Source organism: Callithrix jacchus, chromosome 4 (assembly GCF_049354715.1).
Source record: "Callithrix jacchus isolate 240 chromosome 4, calJac240_pri, whole genome shotgun sequence".
Lineage (NCBI taxonomy): Eukaryota > Metazoa > Chordata > Mammalia > Primates > Cebidae > Callithrix > Callithrix jacchus.
Genome location: NC_133505.1, coordinates 30,249,708 through 30,264,075, shown reverse-complemented (window position 1 = coordinate 30,264,075; position 14,368 = coordinate 30,249,708). Strand labels below are relative to the sequence as shown.

The 14,368-nt window shown below is 48.1% G+C and overlaps 1 long non-coding RNA gene across 1 annotated transcript in view; it reads right to left on the bottom strand.

Moving 5' to 3' along the window:
• LOC128931723 (uncharacterized) overlaps positions 1 to 14,368 on the bottom strand; it is a 79,608-nt gene that overhangs the window by 58,685 nt on the left and 6,555 nt on the right. Inside the window, exons 2-3 of the long non-coding RNA XR_008480581.2 lie at positions 4,972 to 5,126; positions 2,677 to 2,802 (exon numbers count right to left, since the gene is read on the bottom strand). This is a non-coding gene — a long non-coding RNA (uncharacterized LOC128931723). The remainder of the gene's footprint in view (positions 1 to 2,676; positions 2,803 to 4,971; positions 5,127 to 14,368) is intronic.

Genomic DNA, 14,368 nt, shown 5'->3' with positions numbered 1-14,368 from the left:
AAACATGTTCTCTGGAACACTACTTTTCTGGAATGTTAAACAGTCAGACAGTTTCTTTGCTGTAAGACTTCTCAAGCCCTTAAATATCCCAACATTTGCTATGACTCTCTAAGAGGGGAAATACTATCCAGTGTTTCCCAACATTTTTAACATTGAATTGATCTTTTTCCCAGAGAATATTAAAAGTATCAGGTTCCTTGGAACACTCTTTGGGAAACTCCAACTACATCTGTTTTTGATCTTCAGATATTTTCATTTATGTATTTAGTCAAATATACCTATCTTCTATGAACAAAGGCTGTCGTTATGAACAGGGTTTTAGAGTCACAGAAACCGGGGTTTAAATGTACATCCTCTCCTGACTAAGGGACTGAAAGAAGTTAGTTTCATCTTTCTTAACCTTCCATTTTTTTCATCTGTGAAATGGAGATTATGACATCTACCTTACAAAATATTGTGAATATTAGCTTAGATTATACAGAGACAATTTTTTATCCTTGGGCATTTTTAAAAATTTAAAGTGAAACAACAATGAGATACTATCTCTGTTATGAAATAATCAAAGCTGGAAAGGATGCAGGGAGATAGGTCCTCTCTTCTCAGGGCTAGCAAGGCTGGAAATTGTTACAACTGTCAGAGAAAGTAATTTCACAGTTTAACCAAAAGCCTTAAAATTACTCACATCTGTTGATCCAGTAATTTCATGTCTAAGAAACAAAAAGATGATGAAGATGTTTATTGAAGCTTTTTTATAGTAATGAGATATTGGAAAGAACATAAATCAATGAAATAAGTCACACTACAGGTGCTGGATCCTGCCACTTGTTGATGGTCCTGTCAGGGTTATTTCCTATTGTGTGCAGTCCTGTTGGAAGGCAGTGCTGGCCCACCCAGAAACCAGGGGGGCAGAGCCTTTCTTCTCCCCAGAACAGCCAGGGGCAGGCATCTAAGGCAGATTTGCCCAGTCACTGTCTCTATCCCAGCACTTTGAATCTTGAGTAAAGAATTATTAGTTATAAATTAAAAATCCTCTACCAATTTCCTGTGTGTGAGCATGTCTGTAATATTATGTTTTTGTAAGTCTCATGGAGATGTATCTATCTTAGGATCCTTTTCCAAAAAAAATCTTCTGGTTCTGTAAAAATTATTCTCAATAATACAGAGGGAGGTTATCCATGTCATTGATTTCTGTCCTTATCTTTATTACATCCTTCCTTTTTGAGTGTAGAAGACATTTACTATGCACCCCTACCACCTCCCCACTATCTTGAGAAGTTTCTACATAAAGAGTTCTGTCTCCCAAACTGGAATCCAGAAACTCACCTTTCCAGCTTCCTGCAATTAGAATTCACACAGGCAACCTAGACTCGGCCAATCAGACCCACCCATGTGAGACTTCTGCTTGAAGAAATCAGCATGAGGAGCCAGGCATCATGCCTGGCATGTGGAATCTCCATGCTGTCCAGGATGACCTCAGGGAACCCTGGCATTGACAGCCAGTGTTCACGGTGCTTGGTGGGGGCAATGACTAGAGAGGGATCTTTCCACAGCTGTTTTGTGGGTATTATTCTTGGTGATGCAAACTTCAAAAATGACTCTACGGTGTTCCCAAGGAATCAGAGCATCTTCGAATTTCCTTTAATAAGTGCATTTTCTGCTGAATCTAGCCAGTATGGGCTCTGTTGCTTTTAAGCAGGAACTGAGACTAACACATTATACTTTGAGTTTGTTCTACTGTCTCTGTCTACCTTCTGGATTTAAATATTAGCTTCTTTGTTCTCAGTTTTTCTTAATTTCTGATCCCTGGTTTCAAAGCTATAAATGTCCCTTGAAGCAAGGCTTTAGCTGCACTTGGACGTGGTGTATCTTCTGTGTCAGCAGCTCTCAGTATTGCATAATTTCTCTTGTGATATAGGCTTTTTAACTCAATTGTTATTTCATAATTTAAGGGCTTTTGCAGAGGAGGAGTGCTCCCAAATGTGTTTGTAAACTGTTATTTTTATGTCCTTGTAGTAAGCACCTAAATTTATTGCACTGTGATGAGTAAATGTAGTTCCTATGATGGAATTTATTGAGATTTCCTTTGTAGCCTAATACATGGTCAATTTTTGTGAGTGTTTCTTAGGTACTCAAAAAAAATATGCCTATTCTGTATTCATTACCACTGGTTTCCAAATTGAGTTCAGCTGACAGGCTACATCAGACTCATATGAATCACTGTTTAAAAATAGAATGCCCTAGACCTCACCCGAAAGTACTGCATCTCAATCTCTGAGGTAAGGCTCTAGAATCTGTGTGTAACCAGCACCTCAGGGAACTCTAATGGCAATTTTAGGAGGCAATCTCCTTTACTCCTACCCCACCGGGCCCTCAAGTTCAGACAGGATCAGACTTCAGACAAATAATTTCTTCAGACAAATAGAAACCTAACATCTTAAAGAAAGAGACTTTACATCCTCTTATGCTAAGTTTTTCTGACATTCAAGGTCGTCTATATTAGAGTACTCTTCCTTATCTCCACTCCAAATGCCTCACACTAATGTATCAACCTACCACTGTGTATTTGACATGCATGATGCATGCATGCTCCTTCCTTCTTAGAGACCCAGATTTCATTTCTTAATCCCATAAGATGTGTAAGACCCTGTGATTTCGGGGAGGTTAACCCATTCCTACCTTCACAGGTAAGTCCTGAGTAGCCCAAATCAGCTCCACCGCACTTGCCCATGATTGGCATAGATAATCTATAAGTGTCTTTTCCCTGAAGACTGTCACTGGTCCAGGGAGAAGCATGGATCTAAACTGGTCCCCAAAAATAAAGAGAGGAGAACCTTCATGTCACTGTTTAAGGATATAATTTTTTCCTTTTTATAACCTGGATATAAATGACAAAAGCATATGCTGTCCCTGACACTACCTTATGACTAGGATGAAATGGATTCTGCAGCCAGCAAAGTAGAAAGTTAGAAAGAATTTGAACCCTTGGTGATACCATTGAGCTGATAACACAACCCATTCCAAAACCTGCCCAACTCTTAAGACTTCCTGCAAGCCGGGCGCAGTGGCTCAAGCCTGTAATCCCAGCACTTTGGGAGGCCGAGGCGGGTGGATCATGAGGTCAAGAGATCGAGACCATCCTGGTCAACATGGTGAAACCCCGTCTCTACTAAAAAATACAGAAAACTAGCTGGGCATGGTGGCACGTGCCTGTAATCCCAGCTACTCAGGAGGCTGAGGCAGGAGAATTGCCTGAACCCAGGAGGCAGAGGTTGCAGTGAGCCGAGATCGCGCCATTGCACTCCAGCCTAGGTAACAAGAGCGATACTCGGTCTCAAAAAAAAAAAAAAAGACTTCCTGACACGTGAGATAATGACTCACTGTTCCCGCCTCCGTAGACAAGGATTTCTGTTGCTTGCAGCCTAAAGCATCCCACCCAAAACTCTTTCTTCTCTTTCACTATGGGTTAAAATTTCAACAAGACACTTCAGATTTGAGAGGTATAAATCTTTTGCCTACTAAGACTACAACTAAAATCCCTCTTCAGCCTTATCAAAACCCAATGCTTCTCACCCTGTAAGCTTTCATCATAAGTACCCTCCTTTGTCCCTTTAATTAGTCACAATTCCCTTCTATATCACCCTAGGTTCCAGGTCCTCCTGCTGGATGCTGAATTCTAGAGCTGGATGCATTATCTAGCACCGTTTGGACACTGCCAAACTTTATAAGAATTTCCTCCAATCTGTCACATACCTATACTAATGCTACGGCTGGATTTCAGGGGCTACAGAGTTTAGCAATAATGTGACTGTGTCTGAAATGGAGAAAGTCAACATATCTACAAATGGGTGCCACTTATACTTGAGTGGCTCATGGAGAAATAGATAGAGTCAGGTGCTGTGGAAAGCATGGCAAGCTACTGTGGCTGTAACAGAATGGTGAGTATTTCAGGGGTGACTGCCTAGGAAAAGAAAAGGCCAAGAGTGAGACTTGGTCATTGTGTATCAACACTCTCTCTTTCTTAACAACCAGCATCCAGAGTGGAGAAGGCAGGTTCCCTGGTACTCTGATGTCCTTTGAATGTCCCAGGGGCATTTCTTAGGGCCTTTGCATCTCCTGCTCCATCTGCCCTCAACCTTCCCATAGCTAGCTCCTCTCCATTCTCAAGTCTTAGACCAGTGTCTTCCCAGAGAAGACTCCTGATCACCCCCAAATGCCCATGTGTCTATCACATCACCTTCATTTACCATCACCATGGACTGACTTTCTTATGTACTGTCCATCCTCATGTCACTTCTCTCTATCTGAAAGCTTTTGCATACTTGCTTTTCATCTGTCCAATCCCCCAAATTTAAGGTTTGAAAGTGGAAACCTCGATTGTTTTCTCCGCATGTTTCCCCAGCACTTAGACCAGTGCCTAGCCGAGTAGGCGCTCAAAAAATATTTGTGGAACTAAGGAACTGGATGGTAAAATGAGAACTCCTGGGACTGGGGCAGCCCCCAGCCTCCAAAAGTGTTGAGAGCTCTCCGTGTCTGTGTCCTCTGCTCCCTCCTATGCACTGGCCCCAGTCTCTTCTATTGTAAATGAGCTTCCCCTAGAAACCAGAGAAGTGATGAGGTCGGTGGCCATACAAAGCATATGTCCTTAATTCTCATAATCCCAGAGGGAAAAGAGTGAGCCTCTCTCTCACTTTCTTTACTAACAATCCCAGAGAAGAACTCTATGTGACAGAGGGTGACCCTGCGCCTAGACTTGGCCAAATACCGTGGCCAGAGGACAGGCAGAATAGACAGGCCATGACTCCCTTTGTCTAGGGTGCCATCGCGGTGTGGCTACACTAGGACAACACTGAGTGGGAGAAACAGAGTTCTCTGTAAGGATATAAGATATTCTCACCAGTAGAAGGAAGAAATGTCAGGCAAACCAAAGAACCATACATCTACAAAATTCTCTAGGTGTAGAAAGATATTCACATTTGCATCCTATCTTCCATCATGCTGCTCTCTTTCCAGATTCCCCAGGATTAATGACAGTGTGAAACTGCACTGGCCTTAGAGTTGCCTTTCAATCTTCCAATGACTCCAGTTTTCTTAGTTTCAAAGAGCAAGGATGACTTCTACCTCTTCCTCTGTAAAAGATTAATATGAAGATTTTATTAGACTGACTTACTCTTTAAAAGAATAATAGAAGATTTGCCAAGGTGTTTGATGTTTTCTAGAAAAGACAGTAAATCCCAAGTAAATGTTGTGCAGGTTATCACATAAAAAGAAAAATAAATTTAGAATCTTTTAAAATAAATTCTCAAAGTAATATTTAAAACTTTAAAAACTAGTTAATATTTTTGATATTTCGTTATGTAAGCAAAATAGATTAAGGAAAGATAGAGAAAGAATTCCAGTTTTGTAATATGTTTATATTTATGTACAGAAAAACAAAAGATAAATCATGGCTTCATTATGACTCTCATGGACCAAAGCATTCATCCCTTCATGGGTCACTTCCTTCGCAAAATATTAAAAATCATTTATTTTTGAAGGTGTTAATATAAAGAAAGGTGAATATATTAATCTTACTTTAAAAAAAAGAAAAAACTCATTTAGATGGCAGTCTTGAAGGTAACTTTGAATTATGCAAATAAACTCCTTGGTATTATTTGAGTAACCTGATTTTCTCTATTTCCATCAATTGAAATTCCACCTTTAGCTCAAGGTATGAAAGTAAATTACACTATATCATTGTACTAGAAGTTTTAAACATTAGAAAAGTGAATGAAAACTTGAAGAAAAAGTGCAAATAGTAAAGGCCAGAAGAAATGTTTTCAAGTGCCAGCTCCAATCCCCACTTTGTAGAAACATCCAAAGTCTAGACCTCAATCAAATTTTGCCCTCAAAATAATATCCTAGTTAGAAAGAGATCATGAATACATCATAATGAATTTGAGACACTCAGAATTGTTATTATTTTTCCATTGCTATAAATTTACACATTTTGGTGTTAGAAAACAGAAACAAAATGAATCAAACAAAAAGAATAAATTTATTCTCCAGCCATGCTTCCCTGCTCGATACACCTATATTCTTTCCCTTTTTATTAAATCCCTATGGCCATAAAGTGCTTAACTCAACCACATATTTTTTTGTAACTGATTTACAAATGGAAAGATTTCCATGCCTCAGATCTCTTCTGAGAGCCCTCCAACTGCAGAAAAGTTTTCCATAGGTAGAAACCACAAAACAAAAGAAGTTTATTAAATTTCTTTATAGCTGAGCTCAGTAAGGCAGATTCCCTCAGCCCAAGACCAACATTCGCCCTTCCACTTACACCAAGCATCTTACCAGAGATGGGTGATGAATGCAGAAACCTCCTTTCCAGATGGAAAATTCTCCTAAAGAGAATTTGCCACTCCCTGCCTCTTTCTCTTGCCCCCTTCTCTGACACCAGCACAGAGCCCCGAGTGCATTCTGTCCCCTCACTCAGAGGGACACCACTGCCCACAGAATCTACACAATCCCCTGCCTTCCTCACCCTCCATCCCCCAATCCTGTCTTCCCAACTTGTCTGCTTAGCTTTCCACACCCATTTTGTTCTAAAACATGGGTTTCTGGAGGTTGCGTTTATATATTCAGATCCCAAAACAGCCTGCCCTTTCAAGAGAGAAAAAAAAAAATGTAGGAGCCCCTTCCCCTTTTCCTGAATGAAAGTTGACTTATGGAAACCGCTCACAGCTTCTCAGATGCTTGACCTATTTTATAATAGGTCCAGGGACTTGAAAAGTAAATAGATGGCTCATCAAGTAGGTCGGTTTTTTGTTTTTTTTTTTAGACAAGTCTGGCTCTGTTGCTCAGGCTGGAGTACAGTGGCACAGTCTAGGCTCACTGCAACCTCCGCATCCTGGGTTCAAGCAATTCTCCTGCCTCAGCCTCCTGAATACCTGGGACTACAGACGTGCACCACCACACCCAGCTAATTTTTATATTTTTAGTAGAGACCGGGTTTGACTATGTTGGCCAGGCTGGTCTCCAACTCCTGACCCCGTGATCTGCCACCTCGGCCTCACAAAGTGCTGGGATTACAGGCGTGAGCCACCGCACCCACCGATCAGTCTTTTTTAAAGCCAAAAATTAGTCACAGCTGCAGCACTCGTTAGGACGCTGCGGCTGAAGTCCCCACCGGCATTCTCCCTCGCTAAGAACCAACAAAGACCAAACGAAGGAGAGACATTTGCTTCTCCCAAAATTATATTACCCATCCTATTGGGAAAATTAAATGTTGACGCTGTTCTGTGTCCATGTTGATAAGGAAAGTTATTGGGGTAGTAAGGTACAATAGAACAGACGGCAAAGTTGAATGTAAAAACACTTTGGCCACCAGCCTGGAGGTGAAACCCAAGCAACAAAAGCAGGTAATTAAAAGAAGAGTGAAAATGATCTGAGATAAAAGCTATTTTGTGCGGATCATTTTAAGAGTAACAGTTTATATGAATGGTTTATTTAAATGACTATAAAACTGCAAAGGTGTTTATGTATGTAAAATATGCATATTGGAGGAAGTCAGCCGGTAGCTTCACCCTCCTGTGGGAAAATGCAAAGTCCGTTACGAATAGTCGGTCTACCGCAGCGAAGTCTGCAAACCCCAGGGGCCTGGAACTCTAAAAAGGCCATTCAAGCCTCAGGTGGACTCCACGTTTCTCCATTTCCGTGTCCTTCCGCTTTTCTTTTCTTAACAAACTTCTTATAACATTTGCATTTGATGAGGTTCAAGAGGTCACTTCCCCTCTCCCTCCCCGCCCTCCTAGCTCAGCGGAGCAGCCGCATCTGGACCCCCTTCTGAAGGCCGTCCAAGCCCGCGGTGCCCAGCGGCGCCTGCGCTGCCTAAGGTTTAGCGCCTCGCATCCCGCGGCCGCCGCACTGCCACTGCGGGGCCGGTTTGGCCCACGGTGAGGTCAGCCTGCCCTTCCTGGCCCTGCGCCACCTCACGAGTCCTGGAGAGGCCTGCGCTGGCCTCGAGGCAAGGACGACCCCTGAAACGCGACCGTTTATCGCCTGCCTTTTCCACACAAAATTTGGAGACGAGTCCCACCCGAGGAAAAACCTGGCCACAGGTCAGACATACAAGAGAAGACGCTACAACAGAAATTCCCTCCCGGCTTTCCACATCCAGCTTCTAGACGCTGCCCTTGGTGACACCCCTCCCGGAGGGCGCTCTCGCACACCGTGTCTCCACTGCGCCCAGATTCAGAAAGCACTCTGCACCCCCAGCAATTCAGGGCAGGGAGCTGAGGGGATGGGCAGACCGGGGCCTGGAGAAGCAGCGCTGAGTCTGACGCCAGCCACCAGGCCCCTTCTGGAAGTACTACGGAGGCCACAGCACACAGGACCCGGGGGGCAGCGGCCGCCAAGTGCTTGAGCCTGCACGCACCTGCTTTGCTCCGTGGCATTCCCGACTTAAGCCGTCGGCCGGGGTCCTGCCCCACCTTTTCGTACTTTCTCCCAGCTCCGTGCCTTACTCAATTCTTAACCAAATCCTAAAAGCACAGGAATTACGTAGGGGCTGGGACAGGCTCAGGGGCCCAATTTTCTCCAATCTCTGTGAGCCGCAGTGGAAACCACCTTGGGGAAAGCCGTAGGGCCGCGCGGCGCACACGGGACTGAGTTCGGAGGACTCTGCCCTGTCAGTTTCAGGGCGGACTTTAATAGAGCACTTCCCAAATGCCGCACGCTGTTCTAAGAGCTTGGCTTGTATTAATTCGTTTAATCCTCCCAACAACACTGTTAGCTATTATAACGATCCCAATCGTAGAAATCACAAACCAGAGGTGCAGAAACATAAAGTAACTTGTTCCAGATCATGTAGCTGGTAAGTGCAGGGTATTCTGGAGGAGGAGGGAGGGGGAAGCACAGAAAAAAAAATTAAATGGGAAAAAGCGTTGACCACGTTAGCATTTCATACTGCAGGTTCCATTTTCAGAGCCAGGCTGCGAGACTATAGGGTAGAGTAGGGGTGCCCCGCGGCGGCCCCTGGTATCCTGTTGTAGTTGCCGGGAGACGGTCGCCAGCTTCCCGGGCTCCTGAGATGCTGTGGCTCACGTGGAAGATGAGGGTCCTCCGGTGTCCCGCCGCCTCCCACAGGGCAGTCTAGAGCCTGCTTGTCTTGCAAAGCGGAAATAGGATGGAGAGGAGGAAAGTCCCGCCTGAAACAAACAAATGCGGTGGCGGCTTTGCGTCCACCACGTCCACTAGGAACCCGCGAGGCGACCTTGAGAGCCGTGCGGGTGAGTTTTCTTTCCGCTGCACTTTTACGTTCTGCCAGATGGAATTTCGGGCGCAGAGGACTCCGAGAATGCAGATGGCTGGACCCCCAGTGCTGCAGAGGAATCTGATATACCTGGAGGAACCAACCCCGAGGTCCAACCAAGGGAAAAATCCCCTCTCCCTCTCCCAGAGTTCGCTCTTTGCAGTGGAGCCTTAGAGATCCAACCCACCGCCCGAAAACACCCTGAGAGCAGGGACCCCAGTCCTCATAGGCAGGCTTACACTTCTAGACAACGGACCCATCTTTTCCTTATTAAAGACAAACCCAAATCCACCTATAAGAGATTACCCAGGAAAAGAGAGATCCTAAGTACTATGAAACTTGAAGGGTGCCTTAAAACTAAACAGTGTTTTTATTAGATTGAACAAAAAATAACTACAAGTGTGTATGTCAGAATGTAAATGTCTTTTTAAAACTGTTATTTCACCTTTATAATAACTGGGAGGGACATTATTTTTTCTTACTCTTATTTTCCTGATCCCAGGTTACCAAAAACCAGAAACACGCACAGAAACATTATTAAGTAACTTAAGGTAATCAGTAGCAGGTGCACTTCTCAAACTGTAAATTTAGGGCTACTTGTGACCACCGCATCACCACTCATCTGCGCAGGGTAGCGTTGGGAGGGGGTGAGGGAAATACTAAGAGCACAACATGGATTGTTTGAGGGAGCAAAAGCATCAAATAAATCAATGAACAACTATTTGTGAAATATTTGTACAGAGTCCTGGGGGCAGGGGGCTGAATAGAAAGCCAACCTGATCTCTCATGCTCCCTCCCCATGAGTCCTTCACCCATCCAGCCTAGTCCAAAATTCTCCCTGAGGCACTTTGAGACGATACGAAAAGTTCTTCCATAGCTAGCCACTGTTGAAAAAAAAAGTGATTTGGAAACTGCTGTACCACGCACATTGACAATGCATCCCTGCAGATATTTTCAAAGGACACGTGCTCTTGCAATACATTATGCTGTCACGCATACATGGAAGGCATTGTGGGGTTAACTGGTGACTGAAGGAAACAGCACTCCTTTTCACAGTTTACAGACCAGGCGCACACCGGCCTGCAGTGACAGTGGGGGAGGGAACATTTGCCAGCCTTTCTAGAGATCCAGCAGCCAGAAGAAAGCCAAGAAACTCAGAGCTCAAAGTCACCTGGGGAAATGGAGATTTCTGTTTGTAAAATACACATCCAGAACAATGAACCAGCCCCTATTGTGGAATTTCTCACGGGAAAGTGTGCCTGTCTATGCTGAAACGTAATCTGAGGTATGACAACTAGAACTGGAGATGTGGAGAGGAGTTACAAGGTGCACTTTTAAAACATGATGTCTACATTTGCTCTAAAATATTTCAGCAAGAAATGAAAACAGAAAGATGAATGAAACAAGTGTGGCAAAACCTTGACAATTGTTACATCTATGTGATGAGTCTATGAGAGGGCTTACTGGATACTCGCTCCACGTTGTGTATTATGAATTTTTTTCATAATAAAAACTAGAAGACGATCCCGCAGCCCCGGCTGAGCCACTCCATCTACCTGGTGCCTCTCCTTTATATGAAGCTGACCCCAAAACAATCTCTCAAGCTCCTTCCTATCTTGCAGACTTTACCAGGACGAATTTAGACAGCTGCAAGGGTTTTCTTAAGAAGCTAAATGAAATGAGAGCTCAGTTTTTAAAAATCGTTGTCTTTCTGTCACTGTAGCAACCCGAAGACGAGGTACTTCCTTGGGGACAGAAGGCTGAAGCCGCTCAGAGCCAGCCGAATCCTGCGTCTCCAGGAGCAGGTGGGCGAGACGATTTGGTAATTTGCTTGTTTTCCACCAAACCGCAGGAGACCTCCAGGAGCCCCAGGACAACTTACAAATGAAGACACAGAGCCCCCTGCCCCTTGCTTCAGAGAACAAAAATAACTGAACTGGATTATCATTTCTTCAGCAAAGCCTAAAGACGCTTGTGTCCCGCAGAGAGGTGCCCACACGTGACTCAGGTGCCCACACGTGACTCGGCTGCCCCTTCTTGGGAGTCAGAGTAGGGTAGGGCAGGAAAGCGGGCCAACCGAGTAAGAGACAGGCGGCACTGCAGGAGTCTGTCGGCCTGCCGGCCACACACGTGCCTGCCCCCGCGCCGGGGCTGGGGCCTGGGCCTCTGGGGCTGCGGGGACCCGGGTCCTTGGGAGCCGGAGCAGGTGATCGCGGCGCGGGGCAGCCCCGCGGGCCGCGATTCCCGAGAGGTTGGCGCCACCTCGCGGAAGCGATAGGAACTGCAGCTTCTTTCCACTCCCGGGAGGAGAGGAAAGTGAGGTTAAGCCCAGACCGCAAAACCCCAGCGCTCTGGCGGGAGGGAAGGTGACTTACAAGGGACGACTCCCAGACGCCAGGCCCGGCCTTCGCAGTTCACTTACGAGACGCCCTAACCAAGCCCCCAAAGCACTCCGACCAGGCCGAGACCCCTTTCCCAATGAGCCCCAGGAGAAAAAAGCACTTTCTCCTCAAACACCAACTAACTCCCCGCGGAGGGGCGCGAAGCACGGTGTGCGGGCGGCTGGCGCTGCGGACAATATCACGTGGCGGGAGGCGAAGAGGGCGAGGGGGCCCAGTAAATCATCCTGAGGGATTTTTGGCCAGAGTCCCTGTTTCCGAAAGGTTGCGGGACAGCTTTGACGTTGATTATATAGCTGTTCTCTTTTCAAGTGCGCGCCCCTCCCCAATGCAGCCCGTCTGGTGTGCGAGGATTGTGTTTGAAAGGGAGGAAGCATTCTTGAAGTGGTGGGTGATGGATTGTTTAAACCCTTCTGGGACGTTCTGGGAGGGGGTTTTCGAGGCAGCTCATCAATAAAGACCCCCCCCCCCGGAGAGAAGGGGCGGCTGCAGAACAGCCCCCGCTGCGCAGTCCCCAGGCCCCAGGCCTGGAACGGAATCCTCAGCATGGGGTGCAGGGCGAGAGGGGAGGAAGAACTACCCGCTCCCCCCCCCCCGCAGGTGGAAATTTCACTTTTCCCTTGCCCTTTGACCCCCGAAATCCTGCAGACTGGCCGTGTGGGTGTCGTGGGGTGATTTCTTGGGAAAGGAGGGCCGCAGAAAAGCCCTTGAACTCTCCGCGCCGCGCCTTGGAGTCGGGGGAGCAGGAAGGAGAGTGGGGGTGTGGACGTGCCTCCAGCCACCGTGCTCTCTAGGAGAGCCCGCCTTTACTTCAGCCCCTACATCTCAACCACCCTAGTGCACGTGGTTTACCTTGGTGATGATTTCTTTTCCAAGCCTCTACACAAAACCTGTCCACCTCCCCCAAGCTGGAGGAGGGAGTTGGAAGGCGGGGCGGTGGTAAGGTTGACCCAGCTCTAGCCATCCCCGGGTCTGACGTACTGAGAGCCTCCAGGGCCAAGCACCAGGTCGGAGGCGTCATCTGAGGTCGCAAAGCCACCTGGCTTCTGGAAGAGCAGTGGCCTTGGCCTGGGCTGGGAGAAGAAGCCCCAGTCGGGGCCCTTCTCTGCTCTGAACCTGAACTCATCTGGGTCCCCACGCAGAGAAGGCTGCCCTGCGGTCAGGAACGCCGACGGAAATGAAGGGGAGGAGGCATAGGTTCCCTGACAAAACTCGGCCTGGAAAAGCAGGGACCCAAACTCATAGGGCGCGCCCCAAGCTCCCCCGGCCTCTTTTGCCGCAAGGCGAGTGAGCTCCCCTCCCCCTTGGGTCGGCTTCGGGCGCCTTTAGCGTTCCCAGGCTGCTGGGGTTCCATGGAGAGGCTGTCTCCCTCCCTCCCACCGCTGCGGTAACCCGCCCGAAGGTCAGGCCGCATCCGGGGACCGGCCCCGGAGTCTTCGGCCAGGCTGCGGGGAGGGGTCGGGGTGGGGCCCCCGCCCCGAAGGCAGCTCCTCGAGGGCGGCGTCTGGGCGCCCCAAGGTCCCTAGTCGGCCTCTGGGCGCCTAGCACGATTTATTTATCCCCATAGAGGATGCTGGAGGACAAAAGAAATATTTGGACGTCAGAGCTGATTTATATTTTTGGAAGAGCTACGTTTCCTTTTCTGAAGAGAAGCAAGCGCGCCCCATATCCTGAGCTCCGCGGGGAGGACAAGAGGGGAGTTTTGATGCGCCAGGAAGTTCATCTACCGCGGAGGCGCTCAGGGCCCTGAGCCCTGCGGAGTTTGCTGCCCGAGGAAATATTTATTTATTTGGGGGAAGGGAGGGCAGCGGGGAGGAGACCAGCCAGACGGTAGAAGAAAGCCCTTCCCCGGCTAAGTTGGGACCTCCAGGGCGCTTCCCCGCACGGGGCCGCAGTCGGTCGGCCTCTGGTGTCGGTCCGGGGGCCTCGGAGGCGATGCCTGGAGACCTCTGGACGCCTTTGGTGTCTTCCGTAGCCCTCGGCGCGCACTATCCGGCTTGCAGTGCCCGGAGTGACCTCTCCAGCCCCGCAGACGCCTTGGGTGGGCTCTGGGGGGCCCGCCAGCCCTCCTCAGCCTGTGTGCTCGGCCTAACGGTCTTCCTAACTGAGAAGGGTATACGAGGCCCGGGTCTGCGGAGCAAAAGGCACGAGGACCCCTAAACGACCTCGAGCATTGCCACAGCCAGGAGGGCGGAGGGAAGGCGTGTGGAGCTCGAGGGGTCTCCCGGGACGCAGCCGGGCTCCCACCGGTTGCCAGGGCATCTGCACGCCGGGCTCCCACCGGTTGCCAGGGCATCTGTCCTTCGACCTAAGGACGTCCCTTCTAGCAGCACCAGGAGACTAAAAGTTAACATGCTGGGGGGCACCGGCACCCACACTTGATTCCAGGAATATTTGTGCTACAGGCTTCCCTACTTCTTTTCCTTAGCCACTGGAAGCCCACTCCTTCTTTCCCCGTTGGGAGACGCGCAGACCGACACTGTTCCAACCCAAGCCCGTTCTCTCTGCCTTTTAGAAAAAGCGGACCGTCCCTGCTCTCCAGCCCGCTCCCTGCCCCCCAACACCCCACCCCTAAATGCAGGGGGCTGCAGGCAAAGTCGAAGAGGTGCTCCATCTGGTACTGTCGCCTCCGCACTAGAATACAGGCCTGCAGGCCGCTGGGCTGGCTCCTGAGAGC